We start from the raw sequence: 16,602 nt of genomic DNA on the forward strand, positions 1-16,602 counted from the left end.
TATTTCAGTAGTTCACTATGAAGCAATAAAGCAAAAGCCTTAAGGCTGGCTTGCTTAGCTTACAAGAAGCTCTGTTCCAATTTGGAGAAAAAATAAAACTTGGAGCATTATCAGTAAAACAGAGATTCTCCCCATACCCATTAAAAATGCAGTATTTGCTCTGCAGACCTGCAAAAACTTACTTTAAAAGGTTAACTGCGACCTTTCATAAACCCAGTCTCATTTTAGCAGAAGAGTTTCCTGCTTCTCTGTGACTGTGAGATGTATCTATTAAGTTCCTTTCAAAGGCCTTGCCTGACCTATTCATTTTGCAATTGAGAGCCAAAATAGCTCAATATCAAATATCTGCAAGCACCTTAGTACTTTTGGAAGAGTGGAACTGCTCGATCAAATCCTCACGCTGACCACACTGTTTCAAAATGCAACAATGAATTACGTCATTATGTCTCCATTTGGAAAGGATTATAATGTAAAATTAAGACAAGAGCCTGCCCTACTCTGAAGGCATGGGGACAATGGGGATTTGAGTCCCCAGTATGTAACTACTGTTGCAAATGGAAGACATCTATCAAGAACAGAGACGTGCGTTACTGCACGAGATACAGTGCCCAAGTCCCAGACTTCATTAACCTTAATTAAATGGTCTTGAAACCAAAATTTTTCCGTAGCAGTTCAACGGCATTAAAAGGGCCCTCCCTCTCTGTAAACGGTTTTGATACATAAACATGCAAGCACTCCCAGAAGGGCCACATCCTTAAGGACTGCTACTATATATTTACTTTATGAAGACTCTGCCCCATCTGCTGGGTCAGCCACGCACACGGCCCCACTGCTACGCTTGAGTGTGGCACTGGAATAAAACTTTTCTTGTGTTTAGGAACAAAACCCTGTCAGTCAAATCCACAATCATTCCAGCAGCAAGTAGGGATGCACCAAACTGCTCGGGTTTCCATCCCTGTTTATTCTGGAAACTGACCACAAACTCCTACGGAGATTTTGAAGGGCACAAGGGCTTCTTGTGAAAGCACAAAGGAAAGAATAAATGACTAAACTGGTATGTTCAGAAGAATAGGTGGGAGGTTTGTACCTAAGCACATAAGGCCACAGCCTCCTTTTTCAACATGTACAATCGTAGAATCAGAGAATGGTTTGGGTTGGAAGGGACCCCAAAGCTTTTCTCATCCCATCCCCTGCAGGGACACCTTCCACTAGAGCAGGTTGTTCCAAACCCCATCCAACCTGGCCTTGGACAATTCCAGGGGTGGGGCTGCCTCAGCTTCTCTGGGCAACCTCTGCTAGGGCCTCGTCACCGTAACAGGGAAGAATTTCTTCTGTATGTAGGATTTCTTTAAGCTTTAAAGTCCTAAAGCAGAGGCCACCTCAGGCAGGCATTTACGGATGTAAAGGGTCCTTCTCAAAGGAAACTGTAAAACATGTTCAATGTTCATTAACCTTTCATATGCTGCTCACCAATTACAGAGTGTTTTGAAGAATTTTTTAATGAACGTAAATTTTAACCAAAAATACTGCAAAGCCATTATTAATACTGTATGTAGGCACAGGGTACCTGACTTGTAAAGCTGCCAGAAACCAAAACTCTTCTGATAAGATTTGCCACATTTTTTTCTTTAAATAAATACATTTTTAAAAATCATCAAATGTCCCTGCTTTATTTCACCACGGCAACAAAACAGACGGCACAGTCTCAAGTCTGTGCTTCTGTTTCCTATTACATTAATTTCTCCTACCCTGTTCCTCCCTCAAAGCAGTGAACGTGCAGGCAAAGTAATCCTGCCATTGCTCCAGCTCTATGGAGGATACAAACCTGCCTGCAGCCTCTGTCCCTCTGCTACTAGGCAGTCACTGCTGCGCCCAGGCTCTTTATTCACGGTTGTAACAGAAACACTTTCATTTTTTTCTCTTAAAAAGACACCTAACATTTCACCAGATGGTATCAGCACTTCCAAGTGCCTGTAAACCAGACTCCCCAAGCCCAGCCCATTAGCAGCTGCTCTGTGAGTGGCAAAGGAATCCAAAAATTAATTGCCTACCTTACACCGCTTCTCACCTGGTCTTGGCTACTTCCTTTCCTCAGGCTCTGGCAAGAAACCCAGACATGAATCAATTCCCCAACCACAATGACAGCCATGAAAAGCTATTTAGGCTGCTGACAGTTCGGCCCGTATCATTGGGCAGTCTGACTGAATTAGGATAGAGAATTTTAGGCTCCCCACACTCTTCTGAGCAGAGGTCGGGTGCGTTATGTTCCTGTCTTGTGGAAACCTGGCACGTGGCAGAATGGGAGTTGGGTTTGTGCATCCTTTGCTGCTTACTCCTCTCCTTACCCCCAAAAACTGGACGTGGAGCTGCAGACATCCTTTTTACCTTTGTACTGGGGAACAAAGAGGTGGCAGATCCCCACCATTTATTGGTCTGTGCAGACAGACCAACAATGAAATACAACTGTACTGGGTTTGCAAGGCAAAGCTTTGGTAGCAGGGTGGGGGGCAGAGCGGCGGCTTCTGCAAGAAGCTGCTGGCAGCTTCCTCCATGTCTGGCAGAGCCAGTCCCTGGCAGCTCCAAAGATGGATGTGCTTCAGGACGAGGCTGAGCCCATGAGAAATGGTGGTGGTGCCTCTGTGATCATGTGTTTCAGAAAAAAGAAAAAAATAAGTTTCTGCACAGTTGTAATTGCAGCCAGAGGAGAGTGGAGTGAGAGTACGTGAAAGGAACAACTCTGCAGACACCGAGGTCAGTGAAGAAGGAGGGGGAGAAGGTGTTCCAGGCACAGGAGCTGGGATTGCTCTGCGACCATGGTGAGGCAGCTGTGCCCCTGCAGCCCATGGAGATCCATGGGGATGCAAAGATCCACCTGCAGCCTGTGGAGGAGACCCATGCCAGAGCAGGGGGATGCCTGTGAGGAGGCTGTGACCCCGTGGGAGGCCTGTGGAAGGAGGAGCCCCTGCTGGAGCAGCTTGTCCCTGAAAGGCTGTACCCGTGGTAGGGTGGCCCACGCTGCAGCAGCCTGAAGGGACTTTCACCCACTGGAGGGACACAGACTGCAGCAGTGTGATGGGGAGTGTTGCCTGTGGGATGGACTCACACTGCAGCAATTCACAGGGATCTGCTGCCTGCGAGACGGACTCATGCTGCAAAAGTTCATGGAGAACTGTCTCCCATGGGAGAGACCCCAAGGAGCAGCAGGGGAGCGACTGCTTTCCCTGATGAACTGATTGTCACCTCCATTGCCTGTGTCCCTGCACAGATGGGGTAGGAGGTAGAGCTGGGAAGGAGGGTGTGGGAAGATGATGTTTTTAAGGTTTTATGTTGTTTCTCATTATCCTGCTCTGACTATTTAGCCATGAATTCAATTAGTATCTCTAATAAGACTCTCTTTCGCCTGTGACAGTATTTGACGAGCGATCTCTCCTGGTCCTTATCTCAACCCTTTTTTGTATTTTCTCTCCTCTGTCCAGCTGTGGCGGCAAGTGATAAGAGAGGCTTTGGTGGGTGCCTTGCATCCAACCCACTACATGGGAGCCTGCTCCTGGATCATGGAGCAGCTCCTGCCCCACTGCTCTGGGAATTACAGCCTATTGGAAAGCACTTGCTAGCACAGCACTATGTAGAACAAAGATGAAATTTTCCTCTTAAGAGTTTCTGATAGCCACCAGCAGAAGAATGGCATATTCACCACCCCATCCTGCCACCTCGAGATGTTGGCAATTGGTGGGTTACACTGATGGAAAAAATATTTACCCTAAAAATCCTGCAATGCACCAGAGCAGAGAACTAAGCACAGAACTCACTCACAATGGCTGGAGACAAAAGAGCTACAGCTAAAGCTATCACAGCCTCTAGTCATCATGCACACCCTAAAGCATGTCTCATCTATGGCAAGAGACCAGAAACAAGCCTGGCTGCTGGCTGCTCTTGCTCCCCAGCTGATTCTCATTGATGTTTGCCTTACATAATTCCACTTCAGGGCCTTAGCTGGATTTCCATCTGGCCATCACTCTCTCATGGCTGATTCCTTCCATTTTAAACTTTTGCTCAATCCCTGTGACATCTGCTGTTTTGTAATAGCCCACACCCATCCCGGGCTCCTCTTTCAGTCTATGGACAAGCCCCCTGTCATCTGCTGAGCTCCTCTGCCACATAAGCCTCTCTGCATTCACCTTCACCAGAGGCTGCTTCAGTTCTGGCTGGACAGCTGCACACACATTGCCTCAAGTAGCTCCTCACTCATCTGTGTATGAGTATCATCAGAAACAACTATTAAACACCCAAACTGCTTTTAATTGACCAGCAGTAACTCAGTGTTTCGCTCAGTACTTATAAAAGGTCACAGTTCTGTGTTTTCCAGTTCTGACTGATAGTACCCACCACCTGTAACCCCCAGAAGTGGCAATATTGCTCAGCTGCTTTTCACATCTCTCTTTAGCACATGCTATTAAGAGACCTCATCAATTTACCTCATCAATTACACATTGAAAAGTATCTCTAGTGTCTAAAGGTACTCTAAAAGCTGGATGCAATGGAGGAACTACTTCCTGAAACTTGTGGATGTGCTAAATCAATGACTGGTCACTGATTAAAGGCTGGAGCACTCACCTTGAGCTCTAACACTTCAGCTGATCAGCATGTGCACATGAGTACGTATCGGTGCAAAGGATTGTCTTCTGCTTCAACTGACAAACTGCTGGATAGCTTTTAAATTAAAAAAATCAAAAATAATAAAATAAATAAAATCTGTATTCCTCCAGACCCAGGGGAACAAACAAGCCAGACCTTCCGGACCCAAGCCCCAGGCCCTGCCAGCAACACACACAGCACTAAGGGATGCACAGCACGGCTGGGTGCTTAGGTTACCAACTTCTGAACTCAGGAAAGAAAGGAGGAAAAGGCAAACTTCTGGATTATTTAACAGAGTAATTTCAGCAACGATCACTCTTGGTAACTTAATGGAACAGAGGAGCAAAGTCCTCTGCCCAGAGACAAGAAGTGACTGTGTATGGCTCAGCTCACGGCCACATAACACACTCTGACCTCAGTCTGCTGGAGCATCCTCCATATGGGGACAGCAGGGGCAACCTGGATGGCTGGACTCACGCTTGACTACCAGCAAAATGCTGAAACAGTCCTGACCTGGTGCTGTGCGAAAGGAAACACTGCCAGGAAGCATTGACGGGATCAGTTCTGAAAGCAAAGCGAGGTCCTGGCCTCATGCATTGCCCTGTTTTAACCACACAGGCAAACAGCTAAGAAATGTAACTATTTTCTGCTTAAAAGCCGCAAATTCCTTGGAGAAAAGGAAAACTCAATCTGACAAAAAGAAACACTCGGGCAATGGTGATAATCTGGCACATACCGGATAACAATCATTGGCCAAACGCTCCCAGAGAAAATTGAAATTAAAAGTCACAAGGCAGATGCAGAATAATATCTGTTGTGAAAATACATTATTCAGCCAGCACTGGTGGTGGAGACTTTTGGTGCACTGCAATCTGGACACCGTGGTGACCACATATGCAGCAAGATGTGCTGCTTGGCATAGCCAAAGAGAGAGCAGCAGCCTTGCTTGGGAGGCATTTGGGAACCAGCGCCCTTACAGGTCAGAACTACTTGTTATGCCACTCTCACTGCATCGCAGCCTTCTGGATCTCGAGTAACACAGACCAGCCCTGCCTCGGGGCATGCAAGAAATCATATGGGGACAAGCTGCAGACAAATGGGCCACTAGTCCATGCCACATGCATCACCAATGGCACAGCATATGCTCCCGGTTACACTGTGGATCACATTCTGGATGGAGATCTGCAGTCCTCCATCAGCCTTAGAAGAGACAGATGCACACACTCTACAGCCAATCATCCAATTTGCACCGATCTTCAAGACAAAAATCACAGACCGCTCACAGACAAACCTATGGCAGTGAAGTTACATTATGGCTTACTTAGTGGAGAAGAGGCCTCAGGAGTTGTCACCAGCTCTCTACAGCACCGTTTGCTTGTCTGAGCCCACCCAGCACATGCTCTGGACGAGACCACAGTGGTCCTTGGAGCAGCAAGTGCTGCCAGGAGCTGGAGCCTTCCTGTAGCGCAGAGCTGCTCGGGAGCTGCTGCTCTCCCTGCACCACAGAGCCCTGTCCTGAAGCCTCCTGCTCCCGTGCCTCCATCTGCCGTGGCCGTGCCCAGCCCTCGAAGGAAAAGCTCACAGCTCTGGCTCTTACAGCACTGCAGGAACTCGCACACGAGGAGGAGGAAGCACTGGGCTCTCTCACCCCCAGTGCCCGCCTTGTTCCAGCATGTCAGTCCTGCAGGGCAAATGCCCCAGTATTACACGCATTTATACAGCAGTATTAGACTCCATTTGGTAGCAACATCTGGCCTCCATTTACACATGCACACAGTACAAACTGATGAGTAAACTCACCCAAGTATTAATGTGACAATGGATTCTTCTCAGCTTTTGCTAACTTGACACCAAGGACAACGCAATGCAGAGAAACAGCCATGCAGCTTCAGACCTAAAAGTTAACTAAATCCAACATTTTCTTGCTAACAGCGATAGCAGGAGAAATGCACAGGCAAAGAAAGGAAATAGGCCATGCTGAGTGCAGGCTTTCTTGGAGGATATGCTGGTGCTTCTAGCAAACAGGGATGTAAAAACTTGCTGCATGGGACTTTGCAGTAGCCCTAAAGCATAAACAAGCTGTGCTAGAAATGGTTTAACAATCGAGGTGAAGGTTGCCAATAACTGATAAAATAACTAACTTCCAGAAATAAAGAACCAACTCAGCTATTGATTCCTCTGAACAGAGGAGAGGATGGATCTCTGTGGTACTTTTGCAAAGAGCTCTTCTTGTGTGGTTGCAGCTTCCCTATTTAGCAGTTGGGTGAATGCAGTTCTCAATCCTTCTGCTCAGTCACCCTCAAAGACAATGCTTCCTGATGTTCAGAGGACCTCCATTTGCTTCAGTTTGTGACCACTGACACTCAGCACCACTGAGAAGAGTTTGGCTCCATCTTTTTTACATTCTCTCTTCAAGTATTTGTAACTAGACGCCCCTGAGACATCTCTTCTCCATGCTGAACAGCCTCAGCTCTCTCAGTCTTTCCTCCTGTCCCTTTACCACCTTCACAGTGCTCTGTCAGACTCTCTCAAGGAGGTCCGTGTCTCTCCTGTCCCGAGGAGCCCAGAGCTGCACACAGCACTCCAGACGTGGCCTCAGCAGCGCAGAGCAGAGGGGCAGGACCACCTCCCTGCCCTGCTGACAATACTTTGTCTAACGCAGCCCAGGAGACCACTGGCCATCCCTGCAGCCAGGGCACACTGTTTGCACAAGTTCTAGTAGCTCCAACGGGGCTCAGCATTTCTGGAGGACTCCACTTGAGAGATTCAAGTCCCATAAAAGTGCTGAATAAACTCACTGCGAGGGATTACGAGAGCAACCGATGCATTGTGGAGAGACAACTGGCTAATGAAATGCCCTGCATCCAAGTAAATGGGAACAAGGGAAAGACTGAGAATTTAATGTACCTGCTCCTGCTTCTAGCCCACTTGTCCATATTTGCCAGGCTTTGTTTGCCTAGAAAACTTTGGGTACTTCCTCCTGGTTTTCCCTGATGACTCATGCTACTTTCATCCCAAGCAAACAACTCTGCCATTTTTTACCCTTTAGGAAATAGATTCAAAACAGAACCAAAACTGCTTCAATAAGGGACTACATTTTGCTTTGATGAAGCCTGTGTTTACTAAGCTAACCTGATCTGCTGCAAGTCTGCATGCCCCCTTCCCATGGGGGTTCCTCTACCACAGTCCAAAGGCAAAATGAGAAAATGTGCCTGGGCTGGGAAGAAACAGAAGCCACACCTTTGCAGCCTGGAACAAGCTTGAAGAATGCAGTTTGCCCTCTGAGAGAGCTCTTTGAGCCCAGTGGAGGGGGCTGAGAATTCACACTGGACTCACTTGCAGTAACCCTCTCAGACTGTATTAGGTGTGTTTGCAAACAGGCATTACCTCATGGCAGAACAAGGTGGGAAAAGCAGGACTGGTACATCACACACTCTTATATACACCAAGTTAGAAAAACCCCTGTTAGGTTAATGTTTTTATACCGGTTTACAACCATGGGAAGCCGTGCCTGATGCATTACATGTTCATCCCTAGGTATTGGTATCCTTTCCGCACATGCTGGACAGATGCACCCCCATCGTTCATGGCTGTACTGTTATGAGCCCTCGAGAGCCTTGCCTCACATTATTTTTTCCTCTCCTCATTTTATCCTAAAGCATTGGCGTATTGGTAAAGCCTGTACCTCTTGCTTTTCTTATAGCAACAGCAGTCACTGGAGGGAGAGGCAGAGGAGCTTGCCATTGCCATATTGACAGAAGTCAGCACTTCAGATCCCTGTTACTGCCTCAGAAAGAAAGATCTTGCTCTACTCACTTTCATCTCCAGCAAGTGCCAAATGATGTCAGTGTGAGAAGCTGCTCTGTCTTCTCCTTCTGTTCACTGGTGGCAATGAGGCACAGACAAAAGATAAGGAAGACAAAACACCCAGCCATAGTTTGTGTTCAGCTGGTGAGTTTTTCAAACGCCTTGGCTGCACAAGGATAGGCAGCAATGGGAATTTTCTTTCCAGACAGAACCATACACTAAAACACTAAAAGCAGGCTAGTCTTTGCCTGACCTACAGATATCCAATGACTGATGTTTCTTTAAACTGTCATAAAACATTTTATATGGGACTGCAAAAGAAAAAGCAGAAGGACCAGTGAAAGATATTAAATTATTCAAAGTAAGGAACTTACTCGGAGGCTTTAAATACAGTGCTTAGGATTCTGCAGAAGATGAGCAGCCAGTTCATTCAATAAGACCCAACAAAAATAACGGTATGCATTTCTTCCTTTTATAGGTTTACGGCTAGAGGTGTCCAATTCCCACCTAAGTGACTCCCCTGGGCATAGGCCAGAGCAGTCTAATAAGCTCCTGTGGCTTTCCAAGAACTGAACAAATGAAACAACACAAAGATGAGTGTACCTCAAGAGCTGTTTATGGAATACATTTGAGCTGGACTTAGTTTATCTGCATCCACAAATGCTTTAGGACTGTCACATTACACTTGCAGGCAAATACACACACGCAGAGAAAGGCATGTGCAGCCCCATGCAGAGATCACCTATGAGCTGCCAAAGAATAAGATGCCATGTTTAATACCCAAGAGTCTTGTGTTTTTTAGGCTGCCTGCTGAAGTTGCTGCTGACCTATACACTTTAGGCTCATCTAACATTGCTGGGGAATTGATGACTTTTAAGTCTGAGCATTCAAGACTTTCACCCAGCCTTGGGTGTTTTCTCATTTATGTTTTAAGAAAGTCCATCTTATATTTATCTTCAGGCAGCTACTCAAAAAGAAAAAAGGAAGGCACAGCCCTCCTTCAGTGCATCCAGACTGTTTTGAAGAGACATCCAAGTAAAGCTTTTGAAGAGCCACAAACATTAACCTGACTGCTGTTACCCACTTGTGAGGATTTCTGACATTGGCTTCCAGGGACACTTCCCTTTGAAATCACTAATGAGCATCCTCCAAGGTGCCGCACCCTTCCAAGGTGACTGAATCTACTCCAAGAATTTTCTCTCCTTTTTTGAAATACACACGAATAGACTGAGCAGACATTAAAGTTTTACTATTTCTGGTAGCAACACCATTTTCATCACCAGTATCCATCCCTGTGAGCCAGAGAGCAGCAGATCACCTGTCTGTCTTGACACTACTCTTGAGGAGGCTGAGCTGCCATGAGTCCCAGAACACGTGAGTTTAGGAATCCAGGACCCTGGAAGCCTGGGCTGGAGGCAGCCCACTTGGCTTGTTGCAAAAGCCTAGAAAACTTTGGGTACTTCCCAAAATTAATTACAAATTACACAGCTGAAAGCAACGCATTCCTACATAACATTTTCATTTCAATAAAAAAGTCTTTGCTAATTCAAAATACTCCGAAAGTAACTGCTTTGATCTAGAGCCAATACCCTTTTTATCAGCAACCCAATGTGTAGAGAAAGCAAAGAAATACTAGCATACAAAATGTGAGTTTATAGCCAGTGCACTCCCCAAACAGAAACAATCTGTGGATTAGCATTAGCCATCAGCAGTGGCTCTGAAGGGCTGACTTTGCCTCATCCATCACCTGACAAGGACATGGCAACTCCACACTCCGGCAAAATTCACAGTGTTCAGAATTCTTACAACAACCATAGACAGCTGCATGCAATGGAACTACTAAAACAAATTTCTTTTTTTCCCCTCAGTGCAGGCTAGTGCTTTAATTTAACCCACATATTATCACATAGCCATGTCCAGGGAGCAAGTCTTCTCCTTGCTTCTCTTTTAAACATTATCTCCATGGCTCTATGTACAACCACGTTCTACAGCTTTTAAGGCAACTATTACCCAATTCCACCTTTATACACAAGGGCTTTAGCAGACCTGCATCAACTTCATACTGCCTGGACATCTGTTCTCATGTGTTCAGAGGAGAAACGAGAGAAATATCTCACTGCTTGTTCCAAGGCTTTCTTCTCTTCAACTGAACAAGGCTCATGAGTGCTACAGAAGGAATGAGGGAAGTATTTTTTTCTTGGAGCCCAACAATCAACCAACAAGACAACAAGGAAGCCCCTCTAGGGGACTTCTGACCACTCAGGTCATCGATATATTATTATTTTAACAGTCATAAAATCACTTTTGTGATATTTCTCTCCTTGTTTCTTGCCATTCCCCATTTGTCCATCCAGATACATCTACTCTCATGTATCAGGCTGCACAATCCGTAGTGCAGAGACCATGCCTTCACTGTGTTTATGCAGTGCTCATGCAGCAAGAGGACTCTTGTCTAGCAATGAGGGAGGCTTAGGGATATCTGGTGTCCAGTAGCACAAGCAGCTGACAGTTCTTAGCTCTTCCTCAAACAAAATTTCATCTGTTGTATGCAACAGCCACTCCAAGTACAACTGCATTTCGCAAAGCGCTTTTCTGACAGATTTCAGCCAGGCTAAATTATGGCTCTTCCTCTTGTCAGAGGAAGTACCCTTGCTTTTTGCTTTGCCTGTGGATCAGAAAAACATCAAAGCACAAGGCTCTGCCTAATGACTTCAAACCAGAGGCCTCTGGATCCACTCTCAAGAGCACGTTCCCTCTCTGGGTACCTGCCTTGTCCCACCACAGCTTCCACCTTCTTCTTGGTGGATGCCCATTCTCAGCCAAAGCACAGCCATGGCCAGCCACTTGGGGATCATGCCAAAGCCATAACTGGGGGCACTGGGCAGAGCTGCCCACACAGCTGGCACAATCTGGCACATCACCGTACCCGTGTGCTACACAAGTTTTGCTGCCACTGCCGTGTAGCTCACTGGTAACAGAAGATTCACAACAGATAATGGTTTAAATCAAATAACGTGATCTGAGCCCTGCTCTATTAACACAATTATCTCTTTACCTTTTCATTGCTTGCAATAATCAGGTAGTGGCAAGTTAATGAATTTCACAGCACGCGTCACATAGCACCTTGTTACATAGCTGTTTCTTCTGCATCTGCAACAAAATGAAGGGTAAGACTGTGAAATTACTGACAGAAGGCAAGTAACAGTGTCTACTCACCACGGGAGAAAAGATGCCTCCAAGAGACTCATTCCATCATTCCCCTCTCTTTGGCAAATTACAAGAAATTAGCCCTTTTTATTTCTGGAAGAAATACACCACAGAGCAGTTGTGCCACCAGTGCACTGTCACCATGCTGCACCCATGGGCAGCTGATTCTGCACTGGAAACCAGAGAGCAGGAGAGTAGAAGCCTGGGGATGGGGGCTTGGTGGTATGCCAGAGAAGGCAGCTCCATACCTTTCACAATTCTTTCCCTTCGCAGTGCACCTGCTGCAGAGAAGGCCAAAGCTAAGACATTTTATACACATTTTTTTGATCACCCTGTTAGCTTAAGCGGAAACTTAAGTCTTCCCAGAACAATAAAATTCTATAGCATGCAGAAAGAAACGGGCAAGCACCGGAACCCCAGGGATCACTCCCAAGGGAAAATTAAATTCAGTTAGGGATGAAAAGAGCCAGAAAGTAACATGAGGGAAGGTAACAGGACCTTGCAGCCAGCAAGAGGATGGGAGAAGAAGCTGTGCTATCAGCAAGTACCAGTGCTGCAAATGCAGGGAGCGCCATGCAGCCCCGTCTCTGCCAGGAAAGGCTCATGGAGCAGAAGAATGAGCACACGGGCTGCCTCTCAATCTCCTGGCAGGAAGCTTCTCTACTCCCCTTGTGCCTGGACACAAAGCTTTGGGCAGTAAAGAAGGGAGAGGCACGGTGGCACCCGTTCAGGGACGAGCCAAGCTACGGCACACCCTGCCCTGGTTCAGTGCTGGGAACCGACGGTGATCTGGCTACAAAAACCACAGGAAAGATCATGTTTGACCCCTTGCAGCTTTTCTCTTAGAAATCACTTTAGACACTCTTCTTGTGACTAGCGCTCAGCGAATCCTACCAGGACAGAATGGGACGTGCTGCAGCAGCAACCCTGACCATGGCATGGCTGTCCCTGCTACCTGCACGGACACAGCTCGGCCACAGAGAGAAAATCTTTTGTGCCAGGAACGTTTACCAGTGCCAGGTGCTGGTAAGCACTGCTCAGGGTGCTGCTGGCACCTGGGATGGCTCAAAGCTCCATGGTTTGTGGCAACAGCCAAAAAGCACGTGCCACCTCCTGAGGACCTCCACCTGTAGTATCCTGGGCAATTCAAAACCCACTATTCCCTTGTGCCTTTGTCTACCTGGAGTCATTCAGGGAAATGAAAATACACTAACTGAATTAAGAAGAGAAATCTGTTAAGATACATTCGTCTTAGGCCTCTGATGGAGAATTGAAGCACCATCAATTGCCTTCCTTCCTGCTCCTTTAATTTGCAGAATGAGTGTCCATACAGACTTCTAATGAGGTTTAGTTCATCTTCCTGAAAAGGTAGCTTAGTATAACTTTCTTCTACTCCTCCTCTAGACAACTTATGAATTACAGTATTTAAGCACCCTGACTCAAAGGATTCTTGCACTGTGGGAACACTTCCTGCTCAGAGTTTTTCAACAGTTAAAATCTCTGTGCTATCTTTTATGCCAGATTTAGTCAACTGGCCCAAATGGGTCCACAAAAGAGATCTGTATGGATGAATGCAATTCGTTAAAATCTTCTCCTACTTTCACTCCACTGCTGGAAATGACACAAAACGTAAGAAAAAACCCAGTACCTGTTCCATTTTCAGACTGAAGCAACAGCATATTCCTGGCTGCTAATGCAGCAGGGACAACAGCACTGCAGAGAACTCTTTGGATAATCACGTCTTCATTTAAAGAGAACTCAATTTCTTGATCTAAGCCATCACTGCCCTCCATCAGAACAGCCAGCATATCCACGACATCTAATAAGCGAAGGAAAAAATGTAAGCAGAGGATCCAGACTAACTGGGAAAACAACAGAGGTAGAATGCAACATTCCAGGAACACAAGGTATCTTTCTAGTTCCCCCCCAAAAAAAAACCCAAAACACAACAAAACAGAAGATAAAACCGAACAAACAAACAAACAACAACAACAAAAAAACCCACCCTTAAATTAGCACGAACAAAATAATTATTCCTACCTCACTAAACCCATAACGCCTCGAACCATTCCAGGGAGGGCGGCAGGAGGGGCGGGCAGAGCCAGGGCCCCGCTCCGCCGCCCCGGCGGCATTTTCCGGCACGCGGCCGCTCCCGGCGTCTGGAGAGGGGCGCGGGGCCGGGAAAGGCGGCGCAGCCCTGCTCCGATGCCGCTCGGCCGCGGCCCGGGAGCGCTGCGACCGCGCCTCCGCCGCCCGCCGGCACCGGCCCCGGCCGCCCTCGGCCCGCGGAGCCGCCTCCAGCCCTCCCCTCACTCACAGACACCGCCCCGCTCGCCGCTCGCTCCCGCCCCTCGCCCCTCCCGCCGCTTCGGCCGGGCTCCGGCTGGGGGGCTGCAGTACCGCCCTGTGCCCACAAGGCGGCAGCACTTGTCCAGAGGGTCCGCGACACGATGGCGGCCCGTGGGGACCTTGACGGAGAGAGGCGTTTTTGCCCATGTACCCCAGAGCGAAGTTGTCCCCGCCACAAACTTGCGCTTCCCTGACAGCCCCAAGGGAGCCCTACAAACTGACGCCAGGAACCCGGGCTGCTGAATTTGCTTTCACCATGTAGATATCCCTCATTTATTCCCAGGGCCCTGCAATCTCCCTGGGCTGCCTGGTCCCAGGTTTCCTTTTCCCAGTCCAAATCTCCCACCCCCAAGTACTCAGGGTTTTTGTTTTTTTTTTCATGCCGAATACATGTTGCAAACTGACAGTACAAAGCTTCGGGCTTGATTTTCTCTGTGCTGGAATTCTCCTCGAGAAATCTGCCACCGTATAACCCTAACCACAACCACCTTGCTTTGCTCAGAAATCACAACCTTCAGACCAGCATCATGGCACCTTACCCACTGGCCCTCCACTGGCACCTTCCCCAAGCACTCCAGTAATACTCCACATTTTCAGTGGGCATCCTGTCAGACCCTCATCCTTACCCTAAAAACGCACCAAGGAATCCTAAAATAGCCATTAGGAAGGTATAACAATTCTCTAAAAGTCACCAGAGAAAGCCTTCAAAATTCCCCTAAATATTCCTAATAGCCCTGCAAAAAAAAAAAAAAAAAAAAACACTCAAGGAAGCCTGCTCAGCCTCCAAACCCCTTCCTGTTGCTCTCTAGCCCACAGATGTCATCCCTACCTTTTAGCAGCGGGTCCTGTTGTCCTCTGAGGGTTCCGGCGTTGTCCTGGTGCGAGGGTCGCTGCCCTGTCCCACTGGGAGGCTTCCGGTGTGGTCTCGCTGTCAGGCTTGCTGTGCTGTGCTGCTGTTGTTGGGGCTGAAAAGGGAAAAGGCTGCTTAGGGTGAGGTACGGGTGGCGTGAGGGGTGCCGCACCTGTACCCTAACTTGCCTCCTAAGATGTACCCTGTAGCCCTGATCTCCACTGGACTGTCCAGCCCTCAAGGCCTCACCCTTTACCCCTGACCCCTCCCTCTGCCCCCCAGCCCTCAGGCTCTGGCTGTCACCCTCGAGCCCCCCCCTGCCCCTCAAGCCCCCTCTCAGCTGCCCCTCAGCTCCTGTGTGCCACCCTTAATCCCTCTCCTCTGCCCCTCAGCCCCCAGCTTCTCTGTGTCACCCTCCAGCTGCCCCTGCCCCCCTCAGCATCTCTCTGTGTCAGCCACTGTCCCCCACCCGTTCCCCCCTGAGGCACAGCCTCTGTCACCCTCAAGGCCCCACAGTGCCCCTCAAGCTGCCCCTCAGCCGCGATGCCATGAAAAGACCCTAAAAACCCATAAAAATGCCCTAAAAAATCCCTCATCTTCAAAACGCCTTAAAACTTTCACAACAACATAAAAATAGCCTCTGAACGCCCTTAAAATACAATAAAAATACCCTACTTTAAAACACCCCTAAAAGCCCCGAAAGAACCTTTTAAAAAAAAAAAATCCCTACATATTCCTAAGAGCTCTCCGAATTGCTCCAAAAACCTTAAAACACATCGATAAGACCCTAAAGACCCAGCGCAGCGAGGGAGGCTGGAAGATGCGGAGCCGCGCTCCCGGCCCCGGGCGCAGCGCGGCTCCGGCAGGAAAGCGGCTCCTCCGGCAGGCAGAGGCGGCGCCGCGCCGGCAGACCCCCGCCCGCTGCCCCCGGCCCGGCGGGGCCGGCACCGGGCCCGGGGGGCCCCGGCGGCGCCCGAGCCCCGCGCCCGGAGCGGACGGAGCGGCGGCACCGGCCGGCACCGGCGCGGCGCCCGCGCCGCCTCCCCCGCCCGCCGGCCCGGCCAAAGCTCCGCTCGGCTCCGCACGGCTCGCACCGGCGCGGCTCCGGCGGGCCCGCGGCAGCCCAGCCGCGCCCAGCTCCCCTTCCGCCCCGGCCAGCCCCGGCACTGCCGGCAGGGCTCCGCGCCGCACCCTTCGCTGCCGGGCCGGGGGCAGAAGAAGCGCCCCGAATGCAGCGGCACAGCCCGATCCCCGCCCTGCCAGCGCTGCCACGGCTGCAGCTCCCTTCCTCTGAAGGCCCGACTCTGATGCCACCCTCCGGCGCTCACCTCACCCCAACGAGGGCACAGAAACGTAGGCTTCCCTTCAATCGCGTCCCCTAGAAGAGAAGAAAAGAAGCGGCTTGCCTCAAACGATGGCAAAAGGGGGCTTTTTACCTCAGTCCAAACCCCTTAAAAGGGGGGACAACAGGACTGCCCCCTCCAATTCAACCTCAGGAGGACGAAGTTTCAAAGGGAAAGGAGAAAAGTCCCGGCTGCAAAGGCGCACCGGCTCACCTGCTGCTTCTCGGCACAAAGGTTTGTCCCTCGGCTCCTCCTCAGAGCAAGGCTCCACGTATCCAGGTGTGTTTCCAGGTGATCCCCCAGACCCTGCCCGAAGCGCCCGCTGTCCTTCCAGGAGACAACCCCGGGAGCCCCCCATAAACTCCTCTCCTCCAGCAGCTCCGTGCAAAAGCATTGCGAGGAAAACCCCCT

Source organism: Lonchura striata, chromosome 1A (genome assembly GCF_050655825.1).
Source record: "Lonchura striata isolate lonStrDom1 chromosome 1A, ASM5065582v1, whole genome shotgun sequence".
NCBI lineage: Eukaryota > Metazoa > Chordata > Aves > Passeriformes > Estrildidae > Lonchura > Lonchura striata.